The sequence below is a fragment of the Adiantum capillus-veneris genome, chromosome 23 (genome assembly GCF_014529385.1).
Source record: "Adiantum capillus-veneris isolate H3 chromosome 23, ASM1452938v2, whole genome shotgun sequence".
Lineage (NCBI taxonomy): Eukaryota > Viridiplantae > Streptophyta > Polypodiopsida > Polypodiales > Pteridaceae > Adiantum > Adiantum capillus-veneris.
Window position 1 is genome coordinate 1,037,882 of NC_140953.1, and position 16,606 is coordinate 1,054,487.

Sequence of the window (16,606 nt, forward strand, 5' to 3'; positions counted from 1 at the left end):
TCATGCATTGGATACACATAATGTAGTTCAATACTTCCAATTTGCCTTACCAAACTTATTTTCACTCATTTTATGAGTTGCTCATATAATTGTCCATAATTAGGCAAACCCAATTGGCACAAAACATGGTGAATTCAAACTCGATTATTAATCATTACAAAATTAATTGCTCATTTTCGATTTCTTTAATCATCCAAATTCAATCGAATTTGTCATTTGGCTTGTATGGCTACTCATGAGGGAAAAATATCCACAATTGAGCATTAATTAAGTGATGAATCTCAATTCTCGAAGCCAATTTGTGGCACACACATCAATTATTTGGCTAAATTAATCATCATAATTGGTAAAAAATACCAATTATTCATTCAAGCACCGGATTACACATGCCATTGAGTAGGCAAACACACCCAAATTTATGCAAAAATTACATCAATTCCACATTGGAATGCACAAATTACAAACTCAATCAAGCATAAGTGAATGCATGCATGCTCAATTTCTAAAAATTTACACTATTTTTACCCAATCAAGCAATGCACACACTAAAAAATTAAGCACAAATGATCAAAGTTTTCTCAATTGGCAATGAACTTAGGCTTATACCTAATGATTGCACACACTTTTCATGATCATTTCACAATAAAAAATCATTTAGGTGCCCTAATTGACCATCAATCATAGAAAATCAAGTGGTCTTGGATAGGCACACACACTCAATTTTTGCCTAATTTTTTGGCATTTAGGCTTATCCAATGATTGAATTAGCCTAACATACACATCATTTACATGATTTCATACTCATGTATCATCAATTCCATCAATTTTTATGTATGCACACATTTGAGATTAGGTGCACCCACACTTGAAATTTTTGACAGTTTTTTTTCCTCTTTGGTGTATGCACGCACACAATGATTTTTATGCACATAGATGAATTCTTGATGAGACTTAAGCATTATTTGGATACACACCAGTTCATTAGTCACAATTTGACTATCAATTTTGATGCGTGTTTATTATGACCCCTCTTAATACCACAATTTTGGCATTGCTAGCAACCTAAAGACCAACAAGGCTCTAGTGCATGTATAACAATGTTGGGTGTTGCCACAAAGTCATCTTGGTAATTATCATAATTAACAAGGTAAAAGTGTTTCCCAGATGCGACCACCTAAGCTTGCACCGCTAAGAATTACAACATCGAGTAGAATGATCACAGCAAGAAGTGTGAAGCAATGGAGCAACAAGAGTGAACCTTGCTCACTAGAAGGGTTTTTTGGCACTTAAGGTTTGGCTAAACCTTGTACAAACTCAAGAAATAAACATAAAATAAGTTTTGGCAGTGGATCTATTACTAGTAAAATGTCCATTTTTGGCAAGGGATTTCGGCATGGTTTTGGCACACGGATGAGCTTCATATGGGAAGGAGCCCTAAACAAAGTTGAAACCCATGGAAAAAGGGAACTTGGAGTTGGTTTCACCTATGGTATAACTGCAACTTGAAGGGCCAAGTGGTGGGATCCACTACCTAGGTATTTCCAATTATGTAATTGCCATGCGTACATAATATCTACTAGTCTTACAAATAAGATTCCTTAGTGACATCATGGGCCCATGGGGCCTCTTGAGGTGTCACCCACACATGTGATGCATAATGAAGAATTCCAAAAGGAGTATCATGCATGGAGGGTCCCCTCACTTTTGGCTCATAAGGAAAAGAGGGAAACGCCAGGCCAATTTTCTTCATTTTTCTCCATTTTCTTGAGGGAAATGATTCCCCCACCCTGCAAAGGTCACCCTAGACCCCCCTCCACGCCCTCCCCTTGTCCTCTATCGACAAAATTTGGGCAAAGCAAGTGGGGCCCCATATTGGAGCCATTTGTGGTGGAAAAAGTCTTTCTTTTTTGTCATATTCATCACCTAGTCTTTCCCCCTTTCATCCTAGCCACCTTTTTTCTCACACACACACTTAACATTATTCAAAATTCTATCATTTTCCACTCCTAATTAGCCCTCTCAAGCTTTCATGGCTGCACTTCATCTTCCTCCTCTTACTTGTGTGTGTATGCACTAGTTAGTTACACACACTATCACTAAAATCCTACACATATTGAGGATCCATAATGGATTTCTATTCTCTATTATAACCTCTACCTAATTCCATCAATATCAGCCACAAAAAACCTTAAAACAACTCTATATCTTCACCCCTATCCACCCAATTCTCATTCATTTTCACACACATGTATCTATCCCTCTAAGTATGGCCCATTCGTCTCTCCTTTTCACCACAATTTGTGAGATAGGTGCTAGTCATTCCACAACCTCCAAAGAAGAAGGTGAATTGCTGCAAATAATGACCAAGAATCAGCCTCTCAAGTGGCAAGGTGAAGCTTCAAGGTGAAGGCATTAAGAAGGTCAAGGTGGCGGCTCCCACCGCATCCCAATTTGTCCCCCAATTCAAGCCCTTAATTGTAATTGTCACTAATTGTAACGGGGTGGGAGAGGCTATATAAAGGTTCCCCCATCTCAGCTCAAAGGGACGGGAGCCCCTCTCCATTGTAGCATGCCCCAATTAGGCTCTTTCTGCACCTCTAGGCTACCATCATTTTGGCAGGGCAATAGTGTTTACATTCCCATGATTGTAGCTAGCATGCTTCATTTGTGTGGATGCTTTGTGTGTGTAATCACTCCCTTGGTGGAGGTGTGAAGATTTTCCATTTGATTTTCCGTTAATGAATGATTAATGCTCAAGTTTTTATTTTGTTGTGATGAATGCATTTACATTGGCGTGGGTGCGTGTAGCAAGTTCTGTTAAGGCTTGATCAAGGCAATTCTAGTTATATTTGTTTCATCCTTCTCCCACATCCATTATCAAGCACATTTATTCTCCACTTTCTCTTCTCTTTCCTTTATCCCTTCTCCTTCCTCTCTCTGTCACCCTCATACGTATATTTGGTCCGCATGCATAATTGCAACCATTCATATGGTTAGCCAAGAGAGGTTTTGGAAATAGGCACCCCTTCAAACCTCTCAGTCCAATACTTCATTCCTTGGATCCTTGTTGGTGGCTCTCTTCCCCTCTCTCTCTCTCTCTCTCTCTCTCTCTCTCTCTCTCTCTCTCTCTCTCTCTCTATTAAGGTTGGTTGAAGGTGTGTGTGAGAACAACTCCTTCCATATGTTCAAGGCGATTCTCTCCCATAAAGATGTTATTCTCAACTATAGAGCGTCAACTCTATTAGTTCTTGGTCGTGTCCTAGCCGCATAAACGCTAGGTGGTGCCCCTTTAACACCCCCTCACCATGAGGCATCCAAGTAGTACCTTGGTGTAGAGGCCACCGGGTGCGCTTTGTGTGCTTCAAATTATATTCCAAGTGTATCAAATTATGTGCAAAGTGTAGGTCAATTTGTGTCACACACCTAATTTTAGAAAATAATTAACAACATTGAACCTCATTAATCAATCAAGAATTTGCATAACAAGTGAGTGCACTTACATCATAATTACACTCCACGCGAAGACACATCATTACACTCCACGCGAACCCTAAACCGCTAAGAATTACAACATCGAGTAGAATAATCACAGCAAGAAGTGTGAAGCAATGGAGCAACAAGAGTGAGCCTTGCTCACTAGAAGGGTTTTTTGGCACTTAAGGTTTGGCTAAACCTTGTACAAACTCAAGAAATAAACATAAAATAAGTTTTGACAGTGGATCTATTACTAGTAAAATGTCCAATTTTCGCAAGGGATTTCGGCATGGTTTTGGCATACGGATGAGCTTCATATGGGAAGGAGTCCTAAACAAATTTGAAACCCATGGAAAAAGGGAACTTGGGGTTGGTTTCACCTATGGTATAACTGAAACTTGAAGGGCCAAGTGGTGGGATCCACTACCTAGGTATTTCCTATTATGTAATTGCCATGTGTACATAATATCTACTATTCTTACAAATAAGATTCCTTGGTGACATCATGGGCCCATGAGGCCTCTTGAGGTGTCACCCACACATGTGATGCATAATGAAGAAGTCCAAAAGGAGTATCATGCATGGTGGGTCCCCTCACTTTTGGCTCATAAGGAAAAGAGGGAAATGCTAAGACAATTTTCTTCATTTTTCTCCATTTTTGAGGGAAATGATTCCCCCACCCCTCAAATGTCACCCTAGACCCCCCTCCACGCCCTCCCCTTGTCCTCTATCGATAAAATTTGGGCAAAGCAAGTGGGGCCCCATATTGGAGCCATTTGTGGTGGAAAAAGTCTTTTTTTTTGTCATATTTATCACCTAGAGGCTTGCCCCCTTTCACCCTAGCCATCTTCTTGCTCACACACACACACTTAACATTATTCAAAATTCTATCGTTTTCCACTCCTAATCAACCCTCTCAAGCTTCCATGGCTGCACTTATCATCCTCCTCTTACTTGTATGTGTATGCACTAGTTAATTACACACACTATCACTAAAATCCTACACATATTGAGGATCCATAATGGATTTCTATTCCATATTATTACCTCTATCTAATTTCATCAAAATCAACCATACAAAACCTTAAAACAACTCCATGGCTTCACCCCTCTCCACCCAATTCTCATTCATCCTCACACACATGTATCAATTCCTCTAAGTTTTCCACATTCCTCTCTCCTTTTCACCACAATTTGTGAGATAGGTGCTAGTCATTCCACAACCTCCAAAGAAGAAGGTAAATTGTTGCAAATAATGACCAAGAATCAACCTCTCAAGTGGCAAGGTGAAGCTTCAAGGTGAAGGCATCAAGAAGGTCAAGGTGGCGGCTCCTAGGGCATCCCAATTTGTCCTCCAATTCAAGCCCTTAATTGTGATTGTCACTAATTGTAATGAGGTGGGAGAGGATATATAAAGAGCCCCTCATCTCAGCCCAAAGGGACGGGAGCCCCTCTCCATTGTAGCATGCCCTAATTAGGCGCTTTGTGCACCTTTAAGCTACCATCGGTTTGGCAGGGTGATCGTGTTTACATTCCCATGATTGTAGCTAGCATGCTTGATTTGTGTGGATGATTTGTGTGTGTAATCACTCCCTTGGTGGAGGTATGAAGGTTTTCCATTTAATTTCCTCTTAATGAATAATTAATGCTCAAGTTTTTATTTTGTTGTGATGAATGCATTTACATTGGCGTGGATGTGTGTAGCAAGTTTTGTTAAGGCTTGATCAAGGCAATTCTAGTTATATGTGTTTCATCCTTCTCCCACATCCATTATCAAGAACATTTATTACCCACTTTCTCTTCTCTTTTCTTTCTCCCTTCTCCTTCCTGTCTCCGTCACCCTCATACGTATATTTGCTCCGCATACATAATTGCAACCATTCATATGGTTAGCCAAGAGAGGTGTTGGAAATAGGCACCCCTTCAAACCTCTCACTCCAATGATTCATTCCTTGGATCCTTGTTGGTGGCTCTCTTCCTCTCTCTCTCTCTCTCTCTCTCTCTCTCTCTCTCTCTCTCTCTCTCTCTCTCTCTCTCTCTCTCTTAAGGTTGGTTGAAGGTGTGTGTGAGCATAACTCCTTCCATATGTTCAAGGTGATTCTCTCCCATAAAGATGTCATTCTCAACTATAGAGCGTTAACTCTACTAGCTCTTGGTCGCGTCCTAGCCGCATAAAATGCTAGGTGGTGCCCCTTCAACACCCCCTCACCGTGAGGCATCCAAGTAGGACCTTGGTGTAGAGGCCACCGGGTGCACTTTGTGTGCTTCATTTTGGTGCCCCCACGGAGGAGGGCTACATAGACCTTCAGTTCACAAACAATGAAGGTGTGCAATTTTCAACATGGACGAGTGGCATGAGGAGTTTGTGAATTTGGAGGACAGAGGAGAAGGAGACTCTAGGGGGCCTAAAAGTTTTCATCAAGATCTTGTTGCCTGGCTATAGCATCATTTACATTCAAGAAGTAAGTCCCTCTCCTTGCCTTGTTCATGATCATTCGCCAACGAAGAAGAATGAGGAGAAGATCTTGATTTACCTCTCCTCTTAACCTATGAATGCTCCAATAACCCCCGATGCACACACAGTTGAAATTCTCTACATCAATACACACAAAAGTATCGTAACACACATTCAAGGAAGAGAGAGTGCTACTAGACCTCTCTTTCCTAAAAAGGTAATTAAGAAAAGGAAGATCACATCCACACTTAAGTGGCCTAAATCTGCATCACGTGCTCAAGTGTGAAGGTGACATTTGGTCCCATCTTATTTAGTGGGGGTTACATGACCACTTTTGGCAAGAAAAAGGCTAGTGAGCAACCACCTTCAACATCAAACCTACAACCACAAATTTCACCCCTAAACCCTCATGAAGCAAAGAGGTGGAGGTTTGCCTATAAGATTGACGCTTGTATGCGTGTGCTCCTAGTGCACTTTGTGAATCCAGATGCCACCAGTCCTAAGCCAACCTCCTGTTCGCGCGAAGATTTGTTTGGATATTGTCCAAAGTGCTTTGGTGATTGGGTGAAGAGCCTTCTCGCTTTACCTTTGTTGCTAATTTTCAAGAAGTTATCTCAATCTAAAGAGACTATCCTTGTTGATGATGTTTTGCACATTAATGGTGTAACTTTTGTTCGTCATGTTGATTATGGCAATAGCATCCAACTACTACTGGCAAAAATACTCGGCATAGTAAGAAGTGTTTCCATCACCCCCTACATCTTCACAGACGCGTCAGGAAGAGTAGAAGTGATCTGAGGTGCCGACCTTCTGTGGTTGATCAGGCTCATTGGTCCAAAGATGGTGCAACTAAGTGGGAACTAAGCTAGTCTATTTGTGTGGGTAGGTATGGATGCCAATAATGACAATAATGATCCACGGATGTTTCCTTTCCATTTTGTGTGTCATATGCGTGTTAATATATGTATTGATAGGAAATTATTCTATCAGCAACAAAGAATAGCCTTGTTGTTTGGAGCTCAAAGACTTGGGAAAATCCTGCGCTCTCCTCACCCTGTCATTCTACCCTTAGTATATTATTACCACTCCTTTGATGTGTCAATATTCATCCTATTTTGAGCTAGCTACTATGCTTAAGCTCCAAATTGTACTTATCATACTCTACTTTCAATAAATTGGAGCTATTTGTGTAATTGTGTACTCTCTCAGTTTCATTACGGCCTTCCCTAATTTTTATGGTAAGCCTGGGGAGGTTGCTTCAAACTTTTTGGATAATTTGGAAATGGAATTTTTAGTGTCAGGAAGGGATGATGAGGCCACAAATCTAAGGGCCTTTCCACTAGTCTTAAGAGAAGGTGCTAAAGTATGGTGTCAAACTTTGGCACCCGAAGAAAGAAGAGACTGGGAAGCCTTAAAAACGGCCTTCACCGAAGAATTTCGCGATCATGAGCCTCCGGAGGAGATATGGAGACAACTCTTAGACCTACGCCAAACATCACCCAGTGACTATAGAATCTATGAAGGAAAGTTTTCCAACATGTGGGAGAAGTGGTGTGCATCACTAGGCGAAGGGGAAAGTGCGCCAGAGTGCCTAAAGGACTGTTTCCTAGCAGGGCTTTACCCCATCCTTCGAGAAAAGGTTAAAGGTAAATTCCCAGACACATTTGAGAAAGCTATGAATTATGCAAGGGAGAAGGATAGGAAATTAAAGTTCCAAGCTCAGCTACAAGGAGGAATGGAGCCTCCACCGCTAGCTCAACCTACGTCAAGGGTAGTAGCAGGGACAGGAGCAACAGACCAAGAGTCCTCTCAACAAGAGCTGCTTCAACAATCATCAATCAGCTAGAGAGCATGTCCATCAATTAGGTTCAAGGTGTAAGGGCTCCCCAGCCAGGAAATGAACGAAATAGACAAGAAGAACAAACGCAAACCCATGAGTACGTTTGCTACAATTGTGGAGAGGTAGGTCACGGAAATTATTATTGCCCTCACCCATGATTCTATCAAGGAAATGGTAATCAAAGACGACCTCCCCGCCAACAAGTCACCCCTCCTCGAGCTAGGCCGCCAAATGGACAAAATGCACATGTGGATCCACCAATTCAAATATTGAGACGCCCTCCTCCACCACCACAAGCACCAGCAGAGATCCCTCCACTACCATCAGGTGGGGAGGATAGGGTTGTCTCTGTCATAAGTCTTGACAATGATAACGATAAAGGGAAAGAAAAAATGGAGGAAGTTGTTGCCATGCCAATAAAGAGAGTTAGGAGACAAAGAACTGATGAAATGGAATCTTCATAGCTGATAAAGGGAATGAGGGTTCCTCCCAAGTGATAGGAGACAAGAAAAGGAAGAGTAGGTCAAGGACGCACATAGGAGTAGAAGACTTTCCACTTGTGGTGGGATCCATACCCTATGACCTCATAGCAGATGTGAGTAAGCAAGGACCAAATATCTCATGGCAGCAACTCCTCCACCTTTCCCCAAAGATGCGTAGAACCTGGTCTAAGATGGTTAGCACTAGGAGGACTAAGGAAAAGTCAGTTGGGTCCATTAGTGCAAGAGGCATGAAGGATATTGTGCAAGTCATTGATGCAGAGATTAAGAGTCAGCGAGTCTCCAATGTATATGTGGATGGTGGAGTCAAGATTTGTGTTATGACAGAGAAATTGATGCACATGTTGGGTTTGGAAGTAAACGAGCAGACTTCCTTACAAGCTAATATGGCAAATAATGTAAGGGTAGCTTGTGTGGGAAAGGTTAATGGAGTGAAGGTTTCAGCTTTTGGTGTGGAAGTCTCAATTGATGCTTATGTGATCCCAACTAAGGGGGAGGGCTACCCATTAATTCTTGGAAGATCTTGGCTTATGGCTATGAAGGCCAGGCAGGATTGGGAGATAGGTTCCCTTGAGTTGTACCCAAGTCATAAGGCCGGTGGGGCAAGCAACAAAAAATTGTGTATGACATGAAGCAGGGTAGACAACAAGACCTGGATATGGAGATTTCGGTGGACAAAAGGAGCACAAGCAACTACTCTTCGTCTGAGGGTGAGTCATCCGAGGAGGATGCTAGTTCTTTGGAGGTAATGGGTATAGTACTACGAGACCCTGAAGGAGAGGGTAGTCAAGACTCTCTAAACAAGGAGGAAGTCACAGGCCCAGAAGAGATGTTAGCTAAAGACCTACCAGAAGAAGAAAAAGGACCCTATTGCACGTACTAAAGAAGCATGCTAGTCTCTTCATAACTGATTATGGACACATTAAGGGAGTAAGTGACTCAACACATATCCAATCAAAAGAAGGTGCCAAGCCAGTGGTGCAAAGACTTAGGAGATTAGGGCTAGTGCAACACGATGCGCTCTTAAAGGAAGTGAAAAAATTACTCAATGCAGGATTTATCTACCCAGTGGAAGATTCCGAGTGTGTGTCCCCGGTTGTGGTAACACCAAAGAAAAATGGGAAGTGGAGGGTGTGTGTTGATTATAAAGTGGCTCGTCATGAAAGTTACACAGTGTGTGATGGGTACTCAGGCTACTTCCATATCAGAATTGCAGATGAAGATCAAAGGAATACTACCTTCATAACACCTTGGGGGTGTTTTTCTTACAGAGTTATGTCTTTTGGCTTAACTAATGCCCCAGCTACTTTCCAAAGGTTTATGAACTTGTGTTTCAACCCTACTTTGGTAAATCCATACGAGTCTTCATTGATGATTTTTGCATTTACAGATCTAGGGAAGTGCATCTTTCCAAGGTTGACGAAGGCTTCACCCGTCTGGCCCAATTGTGTGGGTAGTTAAATAAAGACAAGTGCCATATAGGTGAGAGTAAGGTCACTCTACTAGGCCATGTTGTGTCTCAAGATGGTATTGAGGCTGACCCTGAAAAGGTAAAGACATTGTTAGCCTTACCTACTCCTTCAAACGTGAAGCAGCTAGTCTCCTTCATTCAAAAGGTTCGCTACGTGGGACGATTCATAAATCTCCTTTCTCAGGAAATCTATCCTTTGCAGCAGCTCACTAAAAACACTACATTGGCATGGAGTGAGGAGGGTGAAAGGTGCTTTCAAGAAGTGAAAACCATTTTGAGCTCATTGCTTGTCGTCCTGCAGCCCACATGGGGTGAATTAATCTATGTGAATCCTAGTGTAGGCCCAGAAGCTCTAGGAGCTGTCTTGATGCAAAAAGACCCAAAGACGTCTCTCATGAGACCATTTTACTTCTCTAGTAGAGTGATGATAGCTGCTGAAAAGGGTTTCAATGCAACTGAGCAATTGGTACTAGCTCTTAAGTTTGCAGTGGAAAAGTTTCGGGCTTACTTGCTTCCGAGACAATTTGTGGTGATCACAACTAAGGAAGTCTTTCCATATGCCCTACAATACTTGGAACTGTCTCAAAGAATAGCAAAGTGGGTGGTGCAGCTTCAAGAGTTTGACTACACACTACAGGTAGAGGATTCCACCCGTGCTTGTTTGGCAGACGTCCTCACACAAAGGTGTTATGAGAAGATCAAGAAAGAGGCACCTAGTAAGGTACCACCTATCCCGGAGCCTGAAATTCTATTAGGGGCACACAGTCTATATTTTGATGGAGCTTACAAGAGAACAAAAGACAAGGCATCAGCAGGTATAGTGATACTAGGTCCAGAAAAGGAGAGGATTTTTGCAAAAAGGTTTCACCTAGAACAGGTTCATTCAAACAATGAGGCAGAGTACCATGCCCTTGTTTTAGGGTTACAATGTTGTCTTTCTCAAGGCATCACAAAGCTAAACGTTTTTGGTGACTCCATGTTGATTGTTAAGAAAATGGTTGGTGTATGGGCCTATAAAAATGACAAATTGTCTATTAAGACGAGGGAAGCAAAGGCCTTGTTGAATGGTTTTAAAGAAGTTCGAGTTCACTTTGTACCTCGAGATCAAAATCGAGAAGCAGATGCCTTAGCAGCTGAAGAACTACAAACTCTCATGGTAGGTGTTGTCCTTGTGAAAAGTCCTTTATACTAGGGAAAGGAGGAGCTACATGATTTACTTTACTTTCTTAAGCATTGTGAAGCGCCCTCTGGTATGAGTAAAAGTGAACACAGGTGGTTGGCAAAAAAGGCTACCAGATATAGTTTGGTAAGTGAGGACTTGTATTGTAAGGGGAAAGATGTTGTCATGAGTAGAGTTGTCTCATACCAAGAGATCAAGGATATTTTGTTTAGTTTTCATGAAGGTGTGTGTGATGGCCACTTTGCACAAGAGATCACTAGCAAGAAGATCTTACAAGAAGGGTTTATATGGCCTAGCCTCCATCGAGATGTACAACACTGGTGCCGCACATGCGAGGTTTGCCAAAAAGCCGGACCAAGGCATCTTGCTCATGAAAATCAGCACCTAATTAAAACCTATGGGCCTTTTGAAAAATGGGGAATAGATGCAATAGGGCCACTACCTTGCACTCAATCAGAAAAGGAGTACATCATTATGGGGGTGGAGTATATGACCAGATGGGCAGAAGCTCGACCCACAAAGTGCATCATAGCCAAGGACGTGAGTGATTTCATCTTTGAATGCATTTGTTGCCATTTTGGCACACCTTGGAGATTCTCTCCAATAGGGGACCAGGGATTTCGAGTTGATTTAGTCAGGCAATTGATGAGCAAGTTGAAAATCAAACGTAGGCACTCAATGCCATACTATCCTCAATGCAATGGTCTTGTGGAGAAGGTAAATGGTATTATATGTAAAATCATCACTAATCAAGTGCATTTACATCCTAAGGCATGGGACAAACACTTAGATGCATCACTTTGGGCTTATAGAACATCCTTGGGGTATACACCCTTTCACTTGGTTTATGGCGGGCAAGAGGAACTACTACCTATAGAAGTGGAGCTAGCAAGCCTCCGAGTTCTAAAGGCACAGGAAGAAGATAGTCAAGAGAAGCAGGTGGAGAGAAGAATCATTGATTTAGAGAGGATAGGGCTAGATCGAGAGTCAGCAGCAGTGAAATACTATGCGGCTCAGGCAGAGAAGAAGCGAAGGAAGTTCAATTGCAACCTTGTCAAGAAAGACATCAAGGAAGGATCTTTAGTGCTCAGATACGACAATCGCTTTGATCGCAGATAGGATGGTAAGTTCTTTCTTAAGTTGGAGGACCCTTTTGTAGTGATAGAGAGGTTCTCAAATGGTAGTTACTAGCTAGGTGACTTAGATGGCAATGTACATCAGACCCCAGTAAATGGTTGGCGATTGAAGGCCTACCGATGTCGTCTTTCACAGCCATATGTTGGTGGGATCAATGATAGGGTTGGTTCAGAGGAGAGCTCATCATATTTGAGCTCCGACTAAGATAACAACCATGTACATAGTTTATTTCAAAAAAAAAAAAAAGGAAAAAGAAAAAAGAAAAAAATGTTACCAGTGAGAGCGGATATTGACAATGGATGGGGTATGGCTTTCAAGGGTCTAGGAGACCGATTGTTTGTCATGGGTGGATACAATCATTCATCGAAAGGGCTAAAAAACAAACAGGATGCAGCAATCAAAGGGCAGCTACATGGCAAAGGAAAGGGTCATGATAGAAGTCCAAGATATAACATTCGCATATCAAAGGCTTTCATCTAATGTTCAATTGCTTCAAGATTGCAGATGTGTAATACACTCCACAAAACACCATATTACAACACCTTCTATGGCTAGAGGCATAAAATACCTCTAGCTTTAGGGGGAGGGCTATATGATGCGTGTTTTTTATGACCCCTCTTAAAACCACAATTTTGGCATTTCCAGCAACCTAAAGACCAAAAAGGCTCTAGTGCATGTATAACAATGTTGGGTGTTGCCACAGTCATCTTGTTCATTATCATAATTAGCAAGGTAAAAGTGTTTCCCAAATGCAACCACCTAAGCTTGCACCGCTAAGAATTACAACATCGAGTAGAATGATCACAGTAAGAAGTGTGAAGCAATGGAGCAACAAGAGTGAACCTTGCTCACTAGAAGGGTTTTTTGGCACTTAAGGTTTGGCTAAACCTTGTACAAACTCAAGAAATAAAAATAAAATAAGTTTTGGCAGTGGATCTATTACTAGTAAAATGTCCATTTTTGGCAAGGGATTTCGGCACGCTTTTGGCATACGATGAGCTTCATATGGGAAGGAGCCCTAAACAAATTTGAAACCCATGGAAAAAGGGAACTTGGAGTTGGTTTCACCTATGGTATAACTGAAACTTGAAGGGCCAAGTGGTGGGATCCACTACCTAGATATTTCCTATTATGTAATTGCCATGTGTACATAATATCTACTAGTCTTACAAATAAGATTCCTTGGTGACATCATGGGCCCATGGGGCCTCTTGAGGTGTCACCCACACATGTGATGCATAATGAAGAAGTCCAAAGGAGTATCATGCATGGTGGGTCCCCTCACTTTTGGCTCATAAGGAAAAGAGGGAAATGCCAAGACAATTTCCTTCATTTTTCTCCATTTTCTTGAGGGAAATGATTCCCCCACCCCGCAAAGGTCACCCTAGACCCCTCTCCATGCCCTCCCCTTGTCCTCTATCGATAAAATTTGGGCAAAGCAAGTGGGGGCCCATATTGGAGCCATTTGTGGTGGAAAAAGTCTTTTTTTTTTGTCATATTGATCACCTAGTCTTTCCCCCTTTCTTCCAAGCCACCTTCTTGCTCACACACACACTTAACATTATTCAAAATTCTATCATTTTCCACTCCTAATCAGCCCTCTCAAGCTTCCATGGCCGCACTTCATCTTCCTCCTCTTACTTGTGTGTGTATGCACTAGTTAGTTACACACACTAACACTAAAATCCTACACATATTGAGGACCCATAATGGATTTCTATTCTCTATTATAACCTCTACCTAATTTCATCAAAATCAGCCACAAAAAACCTTAAAACAACTCCATATCTTCACCCCTCTCCACCCAATTCTCATTCATTTTCACACACATGTATCTATCCCTCTTAGTATGTCCCATTCCTCTCTCCTTTTCACCACAATTTGTGAGATAGGTGCTAGTCATTCCACAACCTCCAAAGAAGAAGGTGAATTGCTGCAAATAATGACCAAGAATCAACCTCTCAAGTGGCAAGGTGAAGCTTCAAGGTGAAGGCATCAAGAAGGTCAAGGTGGCAGCTCCCACGGCATCCCAAGTTGTCCCCCAATTCAAGCTCTTAATTCTAATTGTCACTTATTGTAATGGGGTGGGAGAGGCTATATAAATGTTCCCCCATCTCAGCTCAAAGGGACGGGAGCCCCTCTCCATTGTAGCATGCCCTAATTAGGCTCTTTGTGCACCTCTTGGATACCATCGTTCTCGCAGGGCGATAGTGTTGACCTTCCCATGATTGTAGCTAGCATGCTTGATTTGTGTGGATGCTTTGTGTGTGTAATCACTCCCTTGGTGGAGGTGTGAAGATTTTCCATTTGATTTTCCCTTAATGAATGATTAATGCTCAAGTTTTTATTTTGTTGTGATGAATGCATTTACATTGGCGTGGGTGCGTGTAGCAAGTTTTGTTAAGGCTTGATCAAGGCAATTCTAGTTATATGTGTTTCATCCTTATTCCACATCCATTATCAAGCACATTTATTCTCCACTTTCTCTTCTCTTTCCCTTCTCCCTTCTCCTTCCTCTCTCTGTCACCCTCATATGTATATTTTCTCTGCATGCATAATTGCAACCATTCATACGGTTAGCCAAGAGAGGTTTTGGAAATAGGCACCCCTTCAAACCTCTCACTCCGATACTTGATTCCTTGGATCCTTGTTGGTGGCTCTCTTCCCCTCTCTCTCTTTCTCTCTCTCTCTCTCTCTCTCTCTCTCTCTCTCTCTCTCTCTCTCTCTCTCTCTCCATTAAGGTTGGTTGAAGGTGTGTGTGAGAACAACTCCTTCCATATGTTCAAGGCGATTCTCTCCCATAAAGATGTTATTCCCAACTATAGAGCGTCAACACTACTAGCTCTTGGTCGTGTCCTAGCCGCATAAACACTAGGTGGTGCCCCTTCAACACCCCCTCACCGTGAGGCATCCAAGTAGTACCTTGGTGTAGAGGCCACCGGGTGCGCTTTGTGTGCTTCAAATTATATTCCAAGTGTATCAAATTATGTGCAAAGTGTAGGTCAATTTGTGTCACACACCTAATTTTAGCAAATAATTAACAACATTGAACCTCATTAATCAATCACGAATTGACATAACAAGTGAGTGCAATTACATCATAATTACACTCCACGTGAAGACACATAATTACACTCCACACGAACCCTAAACCGCTAAGAATTACAACATCGAGTAGAATGATCACAGTGATAGCCGTTTTTCGGCTCTCTGTAATTGCCATAGTGAGTTATCTCACACTATCAAATCACTCAAACACTGTGGTTACCCTCACCCTTTCACTGTATATAGGCGCGTGTGAGTTAGGGGACTTTTTCCATATCAGCTCCTTACTGAAATAAAAAACCCTCAATTAGCTAGTCATTGGGCTAGTTGAGCCAAAAAAATAAAACATATAAAAAATACAAGTATATTATGGCCCATGGTATGTAAATATTTCTTTGTGTATAGGGCCTAAATAAAAGATTTTTTCATAATTATTTTGGTATTTATTTAAATATTTCTACCTAGGTGTGTGTTATTTATGCTCTGTACATTGCCTCACCATTACCACAATTTTTCTTAAAATTTTTCATACTCTTTATTCCATATAGAAATATTTTCATGTAAGCTTCTCTTTTATTTCGTGTAACTCCACCCCAACAAAAATCCAAAAAAACTAGTTTTATTTATGTGTATATTTTTTCACTATTGTGATTTTTCCCTTCCTACATCTATTTTGTTTTTTTTTTTTTAAATTAGAACACCAAAAATATTTATCTTTTTATGGTAGCCTCATAATGAGAGAGATTTCTTTTGACCCCTTTATATTTTTTCCACTTATATTATTTATATTTGACATGTACATATTTTGTAGACCCCTCAATATTTGATTTTCTTAGTTGTACTATTCACTTATATCATGATCTCAACAATATCTTCAATTATAGACCTACCAAATAAGGTCAAGGGTAGGTGGCATGCATACATGCACTATGGAGGGCTCACTCTTGGAGGTATTCAAAAGAATCATCCAAAGAAGGACCCCACAAGGACTTTGTGCAATGGAAAAAAACAGTCGGTTTTGTTGAATTTTTAAAGTTCGCTTTCTCTCCGAATTTGGAAAAGTGATACAAACAAAAGTTGTAGCTCGTGGGCTGAACTTTTGCCTCAAATTTTTTTATATTTTTTTGAGCTACGAGCTGTGAGCTATGATTTTATTAGTGGACCCCAGTTTTCCCATGCTATGCAGCTACACTCTCTCTCCCACTTTATCATTTTCCTCTTTCACACACACTTCTCCACTCATCATCCCCATCTCTCTCACCACTCCTCTCTGCACCCTACTCACCTTCTCCTCAACCTTGAAGAATAAGAGAAACCATGGTGAACTCATACCTCCCACACACAATTCCATTCCAAAATTGACCACCTAGTCTCATTTTTCCTCCTCCAAATTACCCATATCTATCAAAAAACCACAAAATTCAGCCTCTTCTCTTAAAAGACAGCATCATGGTGGTTGATTACTCAGCTTCAATTACCTTGTCTCTCAAGGAAGGTCAAGAGT